The sequence below is a fragment of the Onychostoma macrolepis genome, chromosome 03 (genome assembly GCF_012432095.1).
Source record: "Onychostoma macrolepis isolate SWU-2019 chromosome 03, ASM1243209v1, whole genome shotgun sequence".
NCBI lineage: Eukaryota > Metazoa > Chordata > Actinopteri > Cypriniformes > Cyprinidae > Onychostoma > Onychostoma macrolepis.
Genome location: NC_081157.1, coordinates 29,163,338 through 29,186,816, shown reverse-complemented (window position 1 = coordinate 29,186,816; position 23,479 = coordinate 29,163,338). Strand labels below are relative to the sequence as shown.

Below are 23,479 nucleotides of genomic sequence, written 5' to 3'. Positions count from 1 at the left end.
CCGATGGAACAGAGGGAAACTGGAAGAGTGGACTGTTTGAATTGCCATGTGGGCATGAAGTATTATTTACTGTGATGAACAAGCCACACAGTCAGATTATAAATGAGCTTTTCCCCAGGAGAGGGTAAACAGTGACACACTTGACACAAAGACAGACGTGGTGTTTGCTTTCGCAGCTTTTTCCTCCTCAATAACCATATGTACGGCGCCACACGATAAATGATATCACCTTTGTTTCCCATTTCATTTCCTCAGAGACATCCTCAGATTTTTGTCAGTTTTACAGAATATCCCAATCTGTTTGAATTGTCTTCGGTGAGCAGACAAAGACATTAATCAGATCTGCAAGTATGAGACAGTTTAAGTTTTTTTTTTTTTCAATCCAGAGGCCAGAAGCATTCTCTACCAGATGGTAGTTTGGCCGTTTCCATGTACCTGCACCTGTCTCTCAATTTATTTCTACAGTTTCTTTCTCAACTTATTTCTAATATCACATCCTATTCTGTCCCACTTGGCAATAAGTCAAATCTTGAAACGTGACAAACAAACCGTTTCCAGTGCAACAGTTTCCAGCTGTCTTGATTCCAGAAATATCTGACGCATTCATTTTCTCCACAGAGATTTAAAACTATTGCTTAATACATAGCTCTAGTCATGAACTAAACCAACCAGCTGTGAGATGAGTCATGACATTATAAACTTTTATTTGAAGCAAAATGTATTTGGAAGAAGTTACATGATGTACATATCATTTTTACAGGGCAATGGAATATGCAGCTAATAAACACTCTGACTGGCGTAATCAAATTGAAACAACACAAACGTATTGAACTACTCATTGATTCACTGTCTAAAATCACAAGTTATTAGTATAAAATACAATAATAATTGTAAAATACTTGTAATATATGTGCTTTTCGCAAAGCTTCATGGGACTGGGAAGCCACTGCTAAACTATTTGGTAGCAGCGGCTTCCCTGATTGGTGGATCAAAGGAGGTTATAGGGAATTTGATTATTAAACACTTTTTATCAATCACTCTGATATGTAAAATAATTTTATGTTATTAATTTCTTTATGAAAATAAGAATAAAATGAGAGTTTTCTATCAACATCACCAACATCAACATCAAAACTATCATTATTACCATTATTGTAATTATAATTTACAAACATGTGCCTTCAGATTATTTTTAAATACATATTTGACTACTAAATTCTCTCACAGAACTAAAAACATAGTGTTCACAAGCATGGAACCAGCAGGTAGTTCATTCATGGAAAGATCTGATGAAAGGTAGAAATAGAAAGAGTATTAGTACCCTTATATGTCACAGTGAGGGTGCAGCTGAGGACAGGAATCTCTCTCTTCCAGCCAAAAGCCTTATTAAGCATTGCACATGGAATCTACAGGAGCGCACTACTGCACTTATATTGAGAATCCACCCTGAAAGACATGTACGCAGTGTATGTGGATTGCTGCCCAACAAGTATTATTTTGGCTTTGGAACAGAATCATTGCACAGGCCTTGTATTTCCCATGTGAACTAATTACAGTGATTGCAATATGGACATTTCCTTCAATGGGAAGCAATTTTACAGTGTGTGCGTGTGTGTGTGCAGTACTGTATATGCAAGCATCAGCTCTTGCTTGACATGTAGATTGATCAAGAATATTGATCCTGTTAAATACAATGACACTATGATGTCACCCTGACTAAAATTTAGCCATCATGCTAATAGGATTTTAGAAGCATTTATTTTTATCAGTGTTGACAACAGTTTTTGCTGCTTAATATTTTTGTTGAAAACATGCTATTCAAAAGTTTGGGGGCAAGGAAAATTGGTTTTAAAGAAATAAATACTTTCATTTAGGTGCACTAAAACAATCAGAAGACATTTATAATTTAACAAATGATTTCTATTTCAAATAAATGCTGTTCTTTTGAACTTTCTATTCATCAACGTATCTTGAAAAAAAAAAAAATGTATTACTGTTTCCACAACTATATTAAGCAGCAAAAACTGTTTTCAATATTTATAATAATATTGGGGTGCTTTGGGGTGTCGATCGACTCCATCTATGTTTTGATTATCATTCTGAATCCAATTCATAGTCATTTTCAGCTTTTTGTTCAAAATGTTCACTTTTAGTATAGTTGCAGTACAAGCTAAAAACTTTGATGTAAACTAGTTGTGTACTTAAAGTTTACTACTGGTATACTTAAAGTATACTTAAAAGTTTATTTTATATACTAGAAAGTGGGCCAATTTAGTCCCAATGAGTATTTAAATAGAACATTTACGAGTATACTACTAGTACAATGTTATTTGTATACTTACTACATAAAGTATACTTAAATATACTTGAACTTTACTTAAGTATACCTAATAAAATAAACTTCAAGTATACTACTTTTTGGTAATGGATCACAGGAATACAGGTGCATCTCAAAAAATTAGAATATCGCGAAAAAGCTTTTTTGTAACTTATTTCAAAAAGTGAAACTTTTATATACTCTAGATTCATTACATGTAAATTAAAACATTTCAAGTATTTTTTTTATTTTTATTTTGATGATTAGAGCTTACAGCTCATGAAAGTCAAAAATCCTGTATCTCAAAATATTATAATATTTGCATTTAAGTTTCATTAAATGACCATCCCTACAGGATAAACTCCAGGTATCTCTTGTTCTTTGAAACCACAATAATGGGGAAGACTGCTGACTTGGCAATGATCCAGAAGACGAACATTGACACCCTCCACAAAGAGGGTAAGTCACAGAAGGTCATTACTGAAAGGGGCGGCTGTTCATAGAGTGATGTATCAAAGCATATTAAATGCAAAGTTGACTGGAAGGAAGAATTTGGGTAGGAAAAGGTGCACAAGCAACAGGGATGACTGCAAGCTTGAGAATACCATTAAGTAAAGCCGATTCAAACACTTAGAGAGCTTCACAAGGAGTGAACTGAAGCTGGAGTCAGTGCATCAAGAGTCACCACGCTCAGACGTCTTCAGGAAAAGGGCTACCAAGCCATTTCTGAAACAGAAACAACGTCAGAAGCATCTTACCTGGGCTGTGGAGAAAAAGAACTGGACTGTTGCTCAGCGGTCCAAAGTCCTCTTTTCAGATAAAAGTTAATTTTGCATTTCATTCGGAAATCAAGGTCTTGAGTCTGGAGGAAGAGTGGAGAGGCGCAGAATCCAAGCTGCTTGAAGTCCAGTGTAAAGTTTCTGAAGTCAGTGATGATTTGGGGAGCCGTGACGTCTGCTGGTGTTGGTCCATTGTGTTTTATCAAGTCCAAAGTCAATGCAGCTGTCTACCAGGAGATTTTGGAGCACTTTATGCTTCCATCTGCTGACAAGCTTTATGGAGACGCTGATTTCCTTTTTCCAGCAGTACATTAGCACCTGCCCACAGTGCCAAAACCACTTCCAAGTGGTTTGCTGACCATGATATTACTGTGCTTGATTGGCCAGCCAACTCGCCTGACCTGAACCCCATACGGAATCTATGGGATATTTTCAAGAGAAAGATGAGAAACAGTGGATCCAGCAATACAGACGAGCAGAAGGCTCAATAGTGCCTCAGCAGTGCCACAGGCTGATCACTTCCATGCCACACCTCACTGATGCTGGAGTTTGTGCTAAAGGAGCCCCGACCAAGTCTTTTTTTTTTTTTTTTGATTGATCTTAGGAAATATTCTAATATTTTGGGATACTGGATTTTTTATTTTCATGAGCTGTAAGCTCTAATCATCAAAATTTTAAAAAAAAAAAAAAAAACCTTTTAAATGTTTTACTTTACATGTAATGAATCTAGAATATATGAAAGTTTCACTTTTTTTAAATAAGTTACAAAAAAATTAACTTGTTGAACTAATTTGTTGAGATGCACCTGCATATATTCCTTATATTTTACAATATTGCTGTTTTTACTGTATTTCTGATTTTAAAAAATGCACCCTTGGTGAGCATAAAATACTTTTTTCTTTAAAATCTTAGCATTAGAAAAAAAAAGAATTATTCCATACGTTTGACCGGCATGTACATATGTAATACACACACACACACACACACAATTTTCATAAAAAAGAGAAGCTTTCCTCAAATCGTTTTCCTTTCATTTTAATTGGTTCTCAAAAACACAACTTGTCCTAGTCTTTGTTTTGCGTCACATGAACCTCACATTTTATCGATGCACCAATGGTTTATGATTATACTGTCCTCATAACCCCTAAAAGCACTGCATTTTGATTGATATCTGCACTAAATGCATATCCAACAGCCAAGCACACATGAGAGAACGACAGAGAGAGAGAGAACTCTTTGGGGAGAGTGGCTGGCTGCTCAAAAACTCAATCAATAAAAGAACCTCTGAAGTGAGCATTGACAAACCTGTTATGTATCACCAGCTTTAATGGATTCTCATGCATAGGATATTCATCAAGTCAGGGTGCAGGCCTGCAGGTATACAGCCATGCTACTCTGTATCCCGACCTCTAATTACTTCGTAGGAGGGATGACGAAGACGAAAGAGGGGTAATTTTCAATATCCCTTATACTCTCGATTGTGGAGCCTGATCACTGACGGATTTGCCCATAATAGTGCCAGCAGCAAACTACACAGTAATTTCTAGAAATGGATATTAAAAAATAAATAAATTAAAAAAACATATGACTGTATACATCATTTGCACACACACACACACACACAAATATCTATATAGGTATAAATATATAAGAAAAAAGCAAGGTATCTAGGGATTGCCTGAGACCTTACTTTTTATAATTTACTGCTAATGTTTTTTTTGTTTTTTTTTTTTAAATGTTTTTTTCTATTCTTTCTTTAATGTATAGGTTGCACCACATGACATTTTAAGAAGAAAAAATTTTTTTAGAAAGCAATCATTGACAGATTACAATAAATGACAAAATAACAATAAAATATTAAACATCATAAAACTAAAACTAACAAAATCTAAAAAGGGACTATTAAAATAAAAAATTAAAATTCATTGCAAGTAAAAACTGTAATATTTATACTGCAATATATTTATTTTATTTTATAATATTTTTACTGCTATATATATTTACTTAAAGACAGGTGTTTTGTTTACATCAATTACAATTACATTCCATTATTATTGTTTGATTAATTTAGTTCTATTAAAGTTACTTGATGGATTTATTTATATTGAAGTCAGCATGAAAAGGAAGTTGCGATCATCTTTTCTTGGAACATATATGTGACCCTGGACCACAAAACCAGTCTTAAGTGTCAATTTTTCGAAATTGAGATTTATACATCATCTGAAAGCTGAATAAATAAGCTTTCCATTGATGTATGGTTTGTTAGGATAGAGCAATATTTGAAAATCTGGAATCTGAGGGTGCAAAAAATTCATGCCAAAAATGATTTTTGGCATAAAAGAAAAATCTATAATTTGACCCATACAGTGTATTTTTGGCTATTTCTACAAATATACCCCAGCGACGTAAGACTGGTGTTGTGGTCCAGGGTCACATATTTGAATGAAACGAATTCTAGCATGAAGGGAAAAAAAATTATAGCGGGACTTGATTTGATTTTGTCCATCAGGAATTGATAAAAACAATAGTCTATTTTGAGTTCATTGTTACTTCAAATAGTGTTTTGACTTAAGTACAACCAGTTCATGCTGTGAATAAGATTTTGGATCTATATAAAAAAAACTGAATTTGCACATACTGTCCAGAACACATCTAACTGTCACATTGACTCTCCGCCAACCATTCCAAAACACTGGTCCCACTTAATCAACATTATCTTACTCTGTTAACTTTGAGAGCATTATTTGTGGTTAATACAGATGCAACTGACAGTGACATCTGCGGCGTTGGAGTTGCAATCTCCAAAGCAAACTCCGCCATGGTGCTTGCAGGGTTAGAATGGGCCATACCGCTAGGTAATCGCTAGCCACGCGGTTAATGACTCACACAAGCTGCTGATTCAAGGTGAAGCTGTTAATGCCATTTGTGTGCTTTCCAAGAGATACAATCGCAACAACTGTGCAATCTTTGCTTTGCTAAATTGAAATAAAACAGCACTCAAGGGCAAAGGCTGTAAGGACATCGGTTTTCTAATTTCAGCCTTATCTGCAAGTTCCAGTCACTTATTTAACACACTGTTGAGGCCCCTGGATGCTCACTGAAACCTCAACCTCCATTTTCTCCTTTCTGAACATTTGCTTCAGATTTTAATTACTTGTCAATTTCAAGCTTTCCCAAGGCTTAACACATGCTGTCAGCTTCCAGTCAGTCCCTCCCAACACGCCAATGAATTGCTGCCAAAAGATATTGTGTTCGGGATAAGAAGAGTAAAAGAGAACCTCAAAAATCGGCCGAGCCTTGAATCTCCATGTCATTTATCGAAGGCCCTCGAGCATTCAGGTATAGTAAAAACCTTTGTTTGCTACGAGACATATCCAGCTGCTAATGTGCGTTGAAGCGCAAGGGACATTGCCACAGGCTTACAACATCTCCATCAATTTAAAATCAAAAGGCTGCTGTCTCAATGTGTAAACAAGAAACATCTATCAAAAGTACATACTTCATATCACAACGATTCAAAGCCCAATATGCCATTTCAGTCCAACAGCTTCTCAAGGGTGTTCAGGACCACGGACAGCCCCTCCTTCTCTATTCAACCTCTGCTGCCTCACTTCTAGGATACTGGCATATGAATAAAAATAGGGTCCTTCTAGTCTCATCTAGTCATGTCACATTCCTGCATCATACCAATAGGTCTATTCGCTTTTTTTATTGTGGAAACACGTTTTTATGTATAATATCAGCTATACGCTTAGCTGTAAATTTCCTAAAATACAGGCACAGAACTAGTATCCTAAGAAAAGTTGCATGTCTACAACTAATTTGATGCATGCCTTAAAATAATCTGAAATATATATATATATATATATATATATATATATATACACACACATATATATACTGTACAAACATATATATACATACATACATATATACATACACACACACACACACACATATACAGTATATATATATATATATATACCACTGCTGGAATGGACTCAGCAAAAAAATAAATAAATAAATACAAATTTCAATAATAATAAAACTATAATTACAAACTGATTGCTAACAATATCTGCTTCTGCTTAACCTATGTAAGTCTTCTCTTTTATTCTCCTCTGTACTTTACTGGATCACGGTGCTCGTCTCTCAGAATGATCGGTTCTGAACTGTCCTTATCCATTATCAACACACACTCAATGGTGCTGTAAAAGCCTTCTACCTCACATATCACCAACAATTGCACTTGTGTTTTATGAGTCTATGTATTAAGTGAGCACATTGGGCGGCTACATAATTTATCATTCATTATGCCTTATGAGTGAGTGCTGCAGGCATAAAGGATGTTTTTTATAAAGCCAGATAATATGATATTAATATGAGCGTTGCTTTTCCAGCACTGCACATACATATGCACTGTCTTTTCACCCTCATCTTGCCATTTCCCTCTATGTCTGTCTATCTGTATGTCTATCCATCTCTCTCTCTCTTTCTCTGTATCCCCGGCACGATTGCTCTCTCCTCCACAAAGAGCCTGGCTCAGACACCTTGCATACAAAACAGCTGACTCAATCTTCAAGCTGCATAATCAAGATAAGAGAGACGGAGAGAGAGAGAAGGGGACAGGCGTACGCATCTAACAAATGATGTTTTAGTTTTTGAACCAGCACAACTCGTCGTTGAATGTTAGGTTATGCTTAAGCACAGCTCTTGAGTAAATCCTCCTGATGAAAGTCAAGAATGATTTGCCTTGTTTTTTTACCAAATGATTAAAGCGAGGGTGGAGATTCTCAATCTGTCTGTAGCTTATAGCGCAATTCGGGCATTCAGTCATCTATATACATGCTGTACAGCTACTGTATATCTTCTACTGAATGATCTTTCAGCAAGGACACATTCTGCACAGGCACTAAAATCCGAAATAATAATATTAATAATGTTCAAGATTATTCTGATCCAAGGTTTTCAGTCAGGGGTCCCTGAAAGTACACCACTGGGTCCTTCATTAAAATATTTGAAGAAACTGATAATTTGTTGAGCATTATATAATGTCTTTTTTTTTTTCTTAATGACAGTTATTATACATTGTTACCAAGAAAATATAGGATTTTCATGCTGGGTGGTCGCTGGGGTTGGCTCAGAATCTGGATAGGGGGTCCTGTGGTCTATAAAAGCTGAAAATGTCTGCTTCAGATGAATAACATTCATTATTTTAGACTTCAACAATACTTTTCGACCTGTTATTGTCAAAACAAAACCGCCGTAAGTCCAAAATGATTTAGTTCCTTCACACTTTGTAAAAATATATAAATAAATAAACATTTGGCTTTTAAGAACTGGAAGAGTGATAAGTCAAATGCTTTCATTTATTGAAAAAAAAAAAAAAAAAGGTTTGTTCTGCTAAAGAGCATGTTTGTCCTGACAAACGTATTTGCGTGTTTTGAGGGGGATAGGTGCTTTACTTACAAGATAAGACACCGTCATTTTGTTTGCTGATCCAGTTCTTACTGGAATACACTGTTCTGACAGTAGCATGACGGACGAAGCTCTTTTCTTACGATGTGAACCGTGTTACTCGGATGACCTAATACGCTTAGTATCTTTCGGTGGGTGAGTCTCAAAGTTTAACTGTACAGTTATGTCAGTCCAGGTGAGGAAAATCAATTGCATATCCAATTGGATGCACAGATTTCACAGTTTAAAGCATGCAGCACTTACATTTCACAGATAACTGGGCATTTGCACTGAATCCAAGTCCTGTTAAACGGAGCAGGTGTGGTCATTTTTCATGTCTTCTTTTTTGAAGCTTTTTAACTCACTAAAGCTGGTCCATATATTCATGAAATCTTTGAAGAGACATAATCCACAGTATGTCTACGTCACACATTCAATCTTAACTCAATTATTATGTCTCTGAATAATTTATCAGACTTCCAGAGTCAAATGATTTCTTAATTTAGCAATCCTAACGTGCAGTCCTCAAAGAGACACCCATTTCATTCAGCACTACACACAACTGGAAATAAACGAACTACATTTGTATAGACAGTAAGCAGCACACGTTCATTGTTGAAATAGACTGGAAAACTTTCAGAGCTCTGTCGGCGTAAACGGACACCGTAAGCTACTATAAACGTATTTGCCATGTACAGATCGCACTCACGCGATTCACCAAAGTCTACTGACTGAGGACTGAAAGGGGCGATCAGCTGTCATTTTTACGGCTGAAAGCGAACTCTAGCGGCAAACCAAACCTGTCTGCTGTCCAGGGTCCTGAAACGTTTGGCGAAATTCTGGAGATGTTAGCGAAAGCACGAGATATCATATTAGAGCCTGTAACATCTCTAAGTGAGAAGCTTTGGAGTTCAACAAGCCCTAAACTAACAGGCACGAAGTGTTCACTTGCTGAATGTAGCTTAGAATTCCATATATTACCGCACAAATGCATCCCGTCAGTATTGGTCAAATAATTCCATGCAGAATGTCAAATGATTCCAAAAGAAACGCGCTCACAACTCGCGCGTACATCGGAACGCCGATAGACAATCACGCCTTAGTGCAAAACGAAGCGAATTAATGTTCATTTAGAGTCCGTGTAGGTTTCACTGTCAAACTCAACACATTAGACGATGCATTTATAAGTTAGACAAGTCACGCCGAGGCATTTGTTGCAAATGCGCGGATGTACAAAAGCCACATGGATAACTTACATGTCTCAGACTACACTTGCGCTCCTTTCATTTCTCGTCCGACAAAACCAACGTTAGAAGCGACGTAGATGCGACATTCCAAAGCATTTCTCACTTACCTCTTTCGCAGAGCGAAGCAAGAGTCTCTCCGTAACCAAACCAGGGTCCCTATGTCACCATGTACCCCCTTGACATTTTCTAAGAGGCAGTTGATATCGGACGAGGGTAAAAAAAAAATCACGCACGCACACACACACACAACGTTCCTCTTGGCCTCGGAATACAAAGAGCTGCAGCTCCTCACTGCGTCAAGCGCGATCCTCAAAGATCCATTAAAGAGCGAGTGATTAATTCAAGGCAGAGCCTTTATGTATTCCGCACATGGCAGAGTAGTTTTGTCTGTCATAACGCGAGCGACAGCGCCTTATAACTATTTCCAGTCATTTAGGCTATTAGTTGAGTTGAGGAGCGGGACTAGAGCACTGCTCATCCACAAGTCCAGTTGGGGCAAAGTTAAATCTCATAATAAGATTGTAGGTTACTGCGAGGCTATAAATGGTGTTGGGTTCGACACTGAAGAGGTCTGTGTGCCACGTGAGAGAACTGTTTAGTTCAAAATGTGAGATGTTAACACATCGCCACTGTACGCAGTAAGCATCTAAACTTGCGAGTTATTTTCGAATTTGTAAATCTACTTAAAGCAGCACGGGGAGAGCATTCTGTAGGCTGTGTAGAATAAAACCTTTGGCAAACAGTGCCAATTATATTCACGCTGTTGATCGAGGGATGAATATTTAGCCTATTTTATTCCTTTGCAAAGTTAAAACAACAATACCTGTTGTGCAGGGCCTGCCGGCTATTGGGAACCCATTTTTAAAATTCGATTCACGATTCTCAAACGGCAATGTATGGAGCACCCTACTAAAATATGCGCTGCTTTTCATCGGCGCTCCTACTAAATAACTCTATAGAGATACAGCGCGCGACATCGCTCGATTTCAGAACGAATGACTCAGAATAAGGGTTGCTTCTTTATAGTTAATCAAAAACAGCGCAGCGCAATCGCCAAACGAATGACTCTTGGGAGACGGTCTTGTCCAGTTATCGAATGAACGACTCATATGCGCTGGTGCTTTTGGTGATTCAAAAACGCCCATGACTCAATCAGGGCGGTTATTGAATTAATCTGACTCAGTTACTGAATCTAAAAAACTGCATTACTTCCGTCATGAATTGTTATGTTGTACTTAAGGCTCGTGACACTTGTGTCACAAATGCACCTACTGACTTATTAATATCACAACCAAAAAAAAATAGATACGTTTAATGAACATATTTTGTAGTCAGATGTTGAACTGCATGAAACGTCATTAAAATGGTTCAAACACACATTTTTCCATTAAATGCGTTCCTATTATATCCTATTGTTCAATTAAATCTTGATTATCTCATAATTTAGCAACAGACTGCTGAAGGCAGTAAATGCAATAATAGTTGCATTACATTTTTTCCCTATGAAACACTATACAAGAATATAAATAAATGAACGGAACCAATGTTGAAATAGAATCATTAAGAGGAATCACAAATAAAATCACTAATTTTCCATCCAATGTCCACACATAGGCAGAATTTTCAAAATATAATTTTACAGTTTCTTGCTGGAATCATGCATAGAGGGGGTAAAAAAATAAATAAAATTATAAATTTATAAATAAAATGTGGAATAAATAAAATGTGGAAAGAAAGAGACACAAGGCTGGCATCATTGCATATTGACTTCCTGCACTCTTGGGAACAACACCTATCCACCACATCCTCCAAATGCACTCAGTCACAATTTAAGGTTGGTAAACCTTTTGATGTAAGATTGACAGTCATTCTTCACTTTGTAACCTTGACTCTCTGGAGGCCATACTTGAAGAAGGGGGCTGGAGGGAGCTGTGGGCTTCTGCCTAAGTGTCTGGCACAGGATGGATGCATTGTGGAGGCTGAAGTTCCCCAGCTCTCTGCAGCACTCATAAAGAAGCACGCAGGCACTGAGTGGGCATCCATCTGTAGAGAGGTGCTGGTGATCTGGTGCATTACCCACAGAGTGGCCGAGCTATTGTGTGTGTGTGCCTGCTGAGGATCACCAGTCCGCACAGCTGCATGGCTGGGGCTGTCAGCGCTGACTGCTCATTAGAGTGGGCAGGCTGATGTGACGTGGCGAGGTTAAATGCTTGATATTCCTGCTGTAGGTAGCAGTCAATCGAGGGTATAAGACAAGGGGTGCAAATTGGTCCCTCTGTAAGTTTTATGCAAAACTGCAAATGTTGCAAAGTCTATGTTTACCATAAATTAAGAAGTGTCTTGAGTCATACATATTTTTGCCTTATTTAAATGTATATTTGCTTTCACAAATCAAAACAGCTGAAGCTATGTTTATGTTAGGAGGGTTATCAGACCTGTAATTTGTATCTGTGCTAATGAATTCCAGCTGATTAATAATGAAAGGGAGAGCTTTACTGCTAAATGCCTTCTGGTCTGCATGCTAGTAAGTGTAGGTTAATTGGATATTGTTAAGTGCAAATAAAACTTGTCAATGAGCAAGACTGAATTGGAATACCATACACTGGTGCAATGGGAATCATATTTAATGACTCTAGTCCTAGTCCTGGTTCCTTTTAATGATTCCAGTATCTTAACAGTACTAAAATAATCATTACTGGAACAGGAAGGAATGCATATTTTCAGTAAATATTATAAAAAAAAATAAAAAAAGTGTCTGCACAGACTTTCTTAACTACTCTTTTTAAAGCCAACACCCATTACAATAATTGGTCTTAAGGGATTACTTCACCCCTAAATGAAAATTTGCTGAAAATTTCCTCATGCTCAGACCAAGATGTAGATGAGTTTGTTTGTTCATTTGAACAGATTTGGAGAAATTTAGCATTACACGACTTGATCACCAATGGATCCTTTGCAGTGAATGGGTGCTGTCAGAATGAGAGTCAAAAACAGCTGATAAAAACATCACAATAATCCACACCACACCCCACACCTTCCTCCAGTGAAATAATAATAAAAAAAAAAAAACATCCCCTGCTGTTCTATCAAATCAAAATAAACAGAAATATTTCTTAAGAAGTGTTTTTGTTGGTAAACAGTGCTTGCTCTCTGCATATTTCCCCCCTGATTCATATGATACGACTTTTTCACTGGAGGATGTGTTATTATGGATAATTGACTGAGTTTGAAATACTGGTTGCGTTGAATGTTTTTAATTCACTAAAGAGAGCAGAATCATAACAGTCATTCATTCTTTAATCAAACTACACTGGTCACACTGTATATTTCGCTTTGTAGATTCAGTACTGGTGATGCAGTGCCACTGAATAAATAGTGTAGAAATCTATGTAGGAGTAGCTTGTATAATGTTTTTTTTTTTTTTTCTGCTTTAGTGAAAGAATGCATATGCGAGATACATTAACAGAACTGATATCCGTGGTATTATAACCATTTGATTAAACCAATATCTGAAATATCAGTTCAGTTAACTGTTCATAGACCTATTCACTGATGGTGGCCCTAGTAAAAAAGTAAATTTATTTCATACTAAGTATAGTTCAAATCTATTAATATATTTACTGACATATTTGCTCAAAATTTACTGATATAAAAATTAGAATTCAACTTTTTTTGGAGAACTACTTGTGCACAATGCACATTTTTTATTATTAATCCTAAAATGTATTTCAATGTCACTATCGAGGTGGATTGTATGATTATTTAATAATATCGGTCTTTAAATGCAAGATATTTAAAGGTGCGCTAAGCGATTTTTGCCAAACAATATTGACATTTGAAAGCGCCAACACAAACACACCCCTATTTTGAAATCTCCGCCTCACATGTAAGTACACAACCATGGCAATGACGATCACGGAAACAAATTAAGATGATACACAAGCATATTCAAACAAAAGCCAACACAGATAAGTTGTGTGAAACAAAGCAAAATCAACGTTACTCACATATCAAGAAGAAAAAACAACGCAACCTCGGCGTCCAATTCCAAGCCTTCCCGCTCCTTGAGTTCTCTCCACCGCTGGAAATCTGCTCCGATATTTACGTGGGTCATATCTCTTGCCTGATCGTAACCCTTCTTTATAATGTTTTGTTCCTCCGATATTTTCCTCTTTTTATTATCTGCCATCTCTCTATCTATAGTCGATCTGCTAATATCCGTCCTGTCCACTCAAATTGAGTGCTCTCTTCTCTCTATCATTAAAAGACACGCTCCTTACTGCCGATTGGCTACAAGTGTGTTTTGGGACTCGGTCCCATGCTGTGGTCAAAAGCATTTTTCAAATATTGCTTAATGCACCTTTGTGTACCTGAAGTATACTTGCAATAGTTCCACTTTAGCACAATCAAATATACTTCATTATATCTTTTGTTGGACTTCAGCACTAATTCCACACAATTAAAGTGCAGAATTAGTTGTTCTAATTTAGCAGAATTTAACAGTTTAGTATACCAGAAGTACAACTTAAGCACATAAATATGTAAATATATTTGTAGTATGCTTAGCATGCAATACATGTATTTCAAATACATTTTAATGTATTTATTTTTCACTAGGGGCTTCTCTCTGATTTTATCAAAAATCCTCAACAATTGGTTGAACATGTATTTTACAATCAAGTGATAAAAGGAGGCATTTTAGGGTATGTGCATATTACAAAGCAACTATTCAGATAGAATCAGAGTTGCACTAATTGGAAATCTTGGTGAGCCTATATTTCAAAGCAGAATGGCAAAACAGATGAATCTGACTGATTAAACGTGATGCCAATCTGGAGAGAAGAAAATGCACATAGACACTCTGCAAATTGCCCATTCACCTACAATCAGTCTACAAAGCATGAATATGGGATTTTATTATGTTTGCGCTGAGCTGTCTAAACTGAGGCTAAATATTTTAAGTAGCTGCCAATATTATAGAGAGTGGACTCTAATGTCAGTAAATGGGTTTTGGGGAGAGGAGAAGACAGGCTGTGAGGTGAGTTATTGGTTGTGATTTATTCAAATCCTCCATTTCTTTGCTAAGCCTATTAGATGGCGAGGAGAAAGAGGAGGCTAGTTATAATTCTGAAGAGGAAATGTTTAGTGGCAGTTGATATAATGGAGCATCTGCCACCCCTGAATATGGCAGATCCATCTTAACATCTGGACTATGGACAGATGCCTGCAGCAGTACTCCTTTTGTTTGGGCAATGTCAGAAAGATGAGACACTATTAGGTACAGGTTTTTTCAAATGCATGATTTAAGTGCCGTAGTAGCAATGGCAGGCAAGTGGTTCAGCATTTTTCCTTCACAGCAGATGTGGATGACTGCCGTTAGTGGTGTGAAGTGCTCATTGATTACAGATTTTCATGCCATATGGGCTCTCCATGATGTTCTTTGTAGGGCAATTGCTAATATTTCCATACGTTGCCACTGAAAAATGGGACTTTCGATTTGAATAGTAAAGTGAAATGTAATTGTTATTATTCCATTCCTTTTTGTAATTCTCTAGTATTATTGTCAAAATTGGATTATGCAAATCCATGTTTAGAGGATTACCGTGTTTAAAATATGAAACCCAAAATTACATTCCATGAATGAATGGTGAATTCTACGGACTGGTTTTCTTAGACTGTGGTGTAAGTCTGTTAATGTGAGTGTCTCATGTGAGTCTCATATGTGTGTGGAAGCTTATTTCCCCCATGGGATGAATGTAAAAATAATAATAATAATAATAATAATAATAAATAAATAAATAAATAAGTAAATTGAGACTTTTTATTTCACAGTTCTGACTTTGAGATAAAAAAAAAAAAAGTCAGAATTGTGACATACACTATATTGCCAAAAGTATTGGGTCACCCCCTTCTAATGACCAGGTTTGACTACTTTAGTAATTTCCATGAGTACAAATCTTAATGTTTAAGCATATAATGATATTCTAGGGAATTGTGTGCTTCTAATTTTAAAGCAACAGCTTGGACAGGACCCTTTTCTATTCTAACGTGACAATGCCTCTGTGTATAAGACAAGGTTCAAAAAGAAATGATTGATTTAGTCAGTGTGGAAGAACTTGACTGGTCTGCAGAAAGCCACGTCCTAATCCAAGCTGAACACCTCTGGTGTGACTTTAAATGCAGACCTTGAGCCAAAAACTCTTTAGCAAACACCAATGACTTGTACATATGGGTACAGTCATTTTAGACACTTCCAAAACTGTTGCAACAGAGATGGAAATACAATTTTTAAATACATGAATTATGTTTCCATCTTTGTTGCCACAGTTTTGGAAGTGCCTTTTTCTGTTCTAAAGAAGGGGGTGTCCCAATACGTTTGTCCATAGTGTACGTACAAGTCATTGGTGTTTGGTAAAGAGTTTTTTGGCTCAAGATCTGCATTTAAAGTCACACCAGAGGTGTTCAGCTTGGATTAGGACTTGGCTTTCTGCAGACCAGTCAAGTTCTTCCACACTGAATAAATCAATCATTTCTTTTTGAACCTTGCCTTATACACAGAGGCATTGTCATCAAACTGTTGCTTTAAAATTAGAAGCACACAATTCCCTAGAATATCATTATATGCTTAAACATTAAGATTTGTACTCATGGAAATTACTAAAGTAGTCAAACCTGTTCATTAGAAGGGGGTGACCCAATACTTTTGGCAATATAGTATATATTTGCAACTGTGAGGAAAAACAATGTGAATCTGCATCTAAACTCTGAAGTTACTGAAGTATACTGAAGTTTCAAAGTTTATGACTTGCAATTGTGACATATCAATTTCACAGTTCTGACTTTCTCGCAGTTGTGCATTTTCAGCCTTTTCTTCACAGAATTGTGAGTTAACATCTTGGAATTGCGAGTAGAGACCTGCACGGGACGGATTTTTCAGTCCCGCTCCAGCAGAAATATATCATATCTGGTCCCGCTCCCGCCCGCATAAAAGTAATCTATATAGATTTTTTTTTTTCAGCACATCGAAGAAATTCACATGAAATGGTTCTGTAACATCTCCTAAGCTCCACAACATCCCAGCATAAACGCTCCCGATAAAAATATTTGTTATATAGGCTAAGCATCAACATTCACAAACCACTGTTATTTTTAACAGAAAAGCAAGCATGGGCTGCTGCGTGCATGGTTTGGCATGGCAGAATATGACCAGCGCTTAATTTATTATCACTAAAAGCTGACATCTCAGTTCATTGCGATCTCATAAAGCTCTGTTGTAACACAATGAACATATGCACAATGAATCTTTCACAATGTCTGCACTTCCTGTGTTAAAATGAGAGGATTCGTGAGCATGCAATTTCAGCACTGTGGTGAGTGAATTCTAACTTCATTACCTCTGATTGGCCATTGCGTTCCAGAAATCAACAGCTGAGTCTGTGATTGGCTACATTGTGCAACCCTTTAAACATGTGTTATAAATAAAAACGCTGCCTAGCTTGTGCATGTTAATCATTTTAATGTTAATATTAGTTGTTCTTTTTGCTTTTGTGCAACAGATAAATAACAATTTATGTGTTTTAGATATTTTATGTCTAAATGATTTCTATTTTGCGTGAGTCCGGCGAATAATTTTATTCTCACGCATCACGCACACACACAAGTCTCTTCCCGCCCACTCCCGCACTCACTCATCAAGAGTTGTCCCGCAACAGGGGTCCCGCGGTACTCCCGCGGGAGTGCAGGTCTCAATTACCAGTTTATATCTCACAATTCTGATTTATGAGATTTATAAGGTATCTTGCAACTGACACTTATCTGCCCAATCATAATACTGAATCTGCCATTTTGTCCTAAAAACAAACCAGACAAGAGAGTAGATTAATGAAATAAAATATCTTCTGATGTTCATTCATGTTTATTTCATGGTATAACTAGTAAATAGGAAGATAAGATCGGTTCTAAGATGATCGGTAGCTACAGCGATCTGTCAGGACAGATTAAATAGACACAAAACTGTATTTATTGTTTTAATTTCTTAAAAAAGTGACAAATTTTTTTTCAAGCTGACACTTTATTATACCAAAAGTAACTTGCTTGTCTTGTCTGTAGGTGCGTTGTCCGTGTCCTCTTTGCTCTGCGATCTCAATTCTGAGGTTATATCTCACAATACAACTTCTCTGAGCTGCATATAAAAAAAGTCAGAATTGTGAGATAGAAACTCAGAATTTGAATTGGAATATTCCATGGTGGGAAAAAAAAAGTTTCCATATGTATGTGCTTACTCCATGAAGACACGGCAGCAGTGTGTTACAGTACATCTTCAGCTATCTCACTCTGCCTAAGTATGTGAAAAAAGGAGGATTGTCTTTGATAAGTGTTTCGTCTTGCTCCTCCCTCTAAATTTCAGTGTCTCATGAATAATGCAACAGTATGACAGCCTGCATAAATGTTACAAAGCAATGTAAGTTGGTGAATATGTAACATTCCCTGTGAGCTTTAGTGGTGCAGCATTCCTCGACATCAGCAGAATTGTGAAAGCACAGCAAGAACAAGGTAACAGCATTAAAAATCAGGGCTTTTACTAACAAGAACATACAGCACAAGCCAGTGGAGGCATTACATTGGGTAATCATGACTGCAGAACCTTGAAGCCTTGGAGTTTTTTTCTTCAGAGTTGCATTTTAGTCTAACAGTAAGAAAGAAACCTTAGCAGTCTTTTGAGGTGTGTGATGTGCCATCATTTACATAAACATGCTGAGTTCACTGTCTGAGGTAACAGCAGTTCATTACGTAGGAGTTACATTTACATAGATCTGAATATGCAGTGACACTAGACGAGGTTGGCACAGACTGTGCTTCCTTTGAGACAGTTAAGTACACATCTCTTTGGTAAATTGGTGAAGCTTATGCTTGCAGTCATTTCACAGTTGAGACATTTCACTGTTTAATAAAAATGAACAAGTAAACTTCTGAGGGAATAAACGCAGTTTCTAGAAATTGGTTACTAGAAAGCATAGTTGGTAGAGTTGGTTCCAAACTTCCACTCTCAAATTTCAAGAATCATTTGTACAAGCACTTAACTTAAGCCACATTCACAATCAAACACACTTTCTCTAAATACATTCTCTAAAAAAAAAAAAAAAAACTCTTCTTCCCTGCCATCTCTTTCCTTTTTCTGCATTTGTACTCCTGAACTATTCTAGCTTACTTTTGAAACTTGCCATTGTGGGACTACAAGAGTTGCTTGCTCTGGTATGATAAATTGCTTGTGATGTTCCCCATTTGTAAGTCGCTTTGGATAAAAGCATCTGCTAAATGACTAAATGTAAATGTAAGGTAAATGTAATGAGTTCAAATCCCTAGCCCTAAGTATGAGCAATTGTAATAATGCCTTTGCACTCAATATTTCCTAATAAAGACACAAGATGTGAAGTAAGATTACATACTTCAGTTTTTATAGCTACATATATATATATATATATATATATATATATATTATTTATTTATTTTTCACAGGCTGCACAGAAACGGCACCTGAAGTTACCCTCCATAGCTTATTTAAGTCCCTCTTGAATGTTCCTCGACAAGTGGTGGTCCTTCTGTGTCCAAAATTTATCAAAAACATCTTGGGAAAAGGTTTTCACACTGACAGCTGTCAATGTAAGACAGTCAGCAACTCCGTTTGTTTGTCCGAGTGAGCAACAGTAACTAAGGGAGGCGGGGCTTACCAATAGATCAATTGCTATTATGTAAAAAAAGGATCAATAATAATAATAATAATAAAATATATTAATCAATTATTATAATATTTAAATACATTATATTTAAATACATTATTGTTGTTGTTGTAAATACAAATCAGAAATAATTATAAATTCTAAAATTTATATTTTTGTAAAAATGAATCATTATTATTTTAATAACAATAACACAATCATATAAAAGAAAATTCTGAAATTAATGTTTTAAATATCAGTAGTAGTAATTCTGATACAAATAACACTAACAAAAATTATTATTATTATTATATATTAGTATTCTTATAAGAATAATGATATTATAATAATTTTATAACAATAATTATATTGTAAACATAACATTTTTATTCTACATGCAAGAAAATTGTATGAAAATTATGACAATATTGATTTAATTAACATGAAACAATAAACTAAGCGTTCCATAATCTAGATTAATATTCAGTTTGAAATATACAAATATATACATTATTTACATGATGCTTTTATATTACGAATTAACAATGAACAATAATATATTTAGAAGTCAGTATCCAATAGATTAAAAAAGCCTGTTAAAATATTGTGCATTCATAATATTTCATGCATTAAATAATATTAACAAATTTGACCTATTTTTTACCATAAAATATATGCTTTATCATGACAATGGCAAAGTTCTGCTCTGAAGATCATCATTTGTTTGTTTGTTTACTAACTCAAAATTTGCATGCATTTCAGAAATGAGGCATCCCTAAAGGAATAAATTCATCATCCTAACACCACTGAACCAGTGAGTGGGACATCTGCGAGCAGAGAAAACATCTTCAGATTTTATGTCTAGCAGCAGTCTTGTCCAGTAGGCCAAGGAACTTTAAATGTAGCACTTGTATGACTCAACCAGATGCCTGCGAAGTTCCAGTACAGCTCTATGCAGGAGAAAACCGGCTCTAATGTAGACCAGCCACAGCATCACATTTACTTACACTCAAATATGTATGAACACACATACACATTCTCAAAAACATATATAGACTCGCACAACATGCACCGTGACCTCACAGTGGCAGCTTTCGACGCGACTGCTGGGATAAACACACCACCTACTCTAAAAGCCCTACAAAAGAGCTACATCTCCTCTGCCAGCGGTGACATGCCTCTTTTCTCCCCAGACTCCTGAATGGAGGGCTCTTATTTTCACGAGTATGGAGTCAGCGCGCAATACCTGACTTGTGTACTTTGAGGTTACTCCAGCCATCCACAGCCCAATCCCTAAGGGCTGCCCTACTCCACGGCTGTAAATAGTGCTTGATACACTTACACGGAAAAAGCACACAGGGTTATTTGGACAGTGGACGCATGGCATGCATAATTAAAATTGGCTAAGTGCCTATGCACAAGGCTCGGGTCATTTCTACCGGCTTGCTCCTTGTCCATCTGCTAAAGATGAAATTTCCGGCCTCCCTATATATCTGCGAGTATTTGGCTCACAAATATAGCATGCACTTGTTTTACCCATCTATATTCAGAGCCAGATGAAAGGTGGCGGCTTTTTTTATCTTCTCCTGATTGTGTACGAGTCTCCAGTCTCTGCATTGTCGCTTTTGTGTCCATTGACGCCCCTGGGAACGATTTGACGACTGGCTACTCTTAGCTGAATAGCTTATCAGGGTGTGATAGCATTTTCTGGAATCACTCTCGCTGTCTGGTCAGCGGTTGGTGGCATTATGCTCTGCACAATGGCGCATTAGAGGGTTTGAGAAGACAGGAAGACAGAAAGATGGGGATGGATTGTGTTCAGGGTATATCTGAGGCTCAAATGCATTTGAATGCAATGCATGCATGGGAATAAGGCATTCATTTGCCAGGCTGGCAGCAGGCCTGTTAAACCACAGACGCCTTTGACTTCTTGCCAGAGCACTCGCTTATGCAGTCAACAATCCTTTCACCTCTGTGCTGGCACGCTGCTGCTATGCATCTACCTGCAGAGGAGAGAAGCAGATATATCGCTGCGCCTGTGGCACACAGTAATTTACTATCTCTGCTGCCCTAGGACAAATTTATGAATCAATATCGATAATATAAACATACAGCAGAATATGGCCTCCTCTATATCATGGCCATATTGTAACGACCTGATTTCATTGTTCATTAAACATCCTCCATGCTGTTGTGCTGTTCAATTAGGCCTAAGGAATCAAGCTGGAATCGGCTGAGTGTGTCAGGGCAAACACACACATGCTTGGTTGCCTGTGTACAGGATGTGCTTATCAAAAAGAGCAATTGTGTAAAATAAATCATTGATGTTCACTTGCATCATTTTCTTTATATATATATATATATATATATATATATATATATATATATATATATATATATATATATATATATATATATATATATATATATATATATATATAGAGAGAGAGAGAGAGAGAGAGAGAGAGAGAGAGAACAGAAAAAAATTCTGTTAAATACTTCAGTTAAAACTAATTTTAATTGTTAACTGTAAGTTATCATACCATTGAAAAAGTGAAAATTGATTAAAATTGCATTGTGTGTAAATTTAGTGTAAAATGTCAAATTATGTTTTTTGGTTATGGAAGGAATTACCATATAATTTGGTATATAATATTTTTTGAAAAACACTAAAAGGACATTTCCAAAACTGTGACATCACATACATTTTATATAAATAATGATATATATATATATATACATACATTTTCTTATTTATTTGATGTTTATTACATTCATGTTTATTACTTTAATTTATTTGATTTTTATAACATCATAATGTGGCATTGTATTATAATAGTGGTTAGTAGTACATTTTTGGTACTTCATGTATATTAACATTATATTTAATGTTATTTTACATTGTCACTTTTATATATATATATATATATATATATATATATATATATATATATATATATATATATATATATATATATATATATATATATATATCACGAGTCGTTATTTTTGTTTTCTTTGCTCACAAAAGTGTTCTCATAGCTTCATAAAATATGGTTGACCATGGACTATTTTAACAATCTCCTTTCTACATTTCTGTCTATGGGGGTAAGAAAGCTCTCAGATTTCACCAAAAATATCTTAATTTGTGTTCTGAGGATAAACAAAGGTCTGAGTAATAAATGACAAAATTTTCATTTTTGGGTGAACTAACCCTTTAGCTGGATATTTTTGCAGCACCTGTGAGAATGTTAGGAAACTAAACTAGCTAAAGGAAACTAAACATGCTAAACTAGCAGCACTAATAAAAAATAGCATGTTAAACCAAAGCCTTCTTTGAGTCCCTCAGAATGCCATATTACATGAATGTGATAATCTAAACTCACGTACAGTGGGGCAAAAAAGTATTTAGTCAGCCACCAATTGTGCAAGTTCTCCCACTTAAAAAGATGAGAGAGGCCTGTAATTTTCATCATAGGTATACCTCAACTATGAGAGACAAAATGAGAAAAAAAAATCCAGAAAATCACATTGTAGGATTTTTAAAGAATTAATTGGTAAATTCCTCGGTAAAATAAGTATTTGGTCACCTACAAACAAGCAAAATTTCTGGCTCTCACAGACCTGTAACTTCTTCTTTAAGAGGCTCCTCTGTCCTCCACTCGTTACCTGTATTAATGGCATCTGTTTGAACTTGTTATCTTTATAAAAGACACCTGTCCACAACCTCAAACAGTCCAACTCCAAACTCCACCATGGCCAAGACCAAAGAGCTGTCAAAGGACACCAGAAACAAAATTGTAGACCTGCACCAGGCTGGGAAGACTGAATCTGCAATAGGTAAGCAGCTTGGTGTGAAGAAATCAACTGTGGGAGCAATTATTAGAAAATGGAAGACATACAAGACCACTTATAGTCTCCCTCGATCTGGGGCTCCACGCAAGATCTCACCCCGTGGGGTCA

At 36.3% G+C, this 23,479-nt stretch overlaps 1 protein-coding gene across 3 annotated transcripts in view; it reads right to left on the bottom strand.

The window, feature by feature from the left end:
* elfn1a (extracellular leucine-rich repeat and fibronectin type III domain containing 1a) overlaps positions 1-23,479 on the bottom strand; it is a 156,284-nt gene that overhangs the window by 97,345 nt on the left and 35,460 nt on the right. Inside the window, exon 1 of one of the 3 annotated variants that reach the window (XM_058769807.1) lies at positions 9,908-10,395. The exons of the other annotated variants lie outside the window; for them this stretch is intronic. The gene's annotated coding sequence lies outside the window, so the exon portion shown is untranslated. Of the gene's footprint in view, positions 1-9,907; positions 10,396-23,479 lie in introns of those variants that run through there. 3 annotated transcript variants of the gene reach the window in all.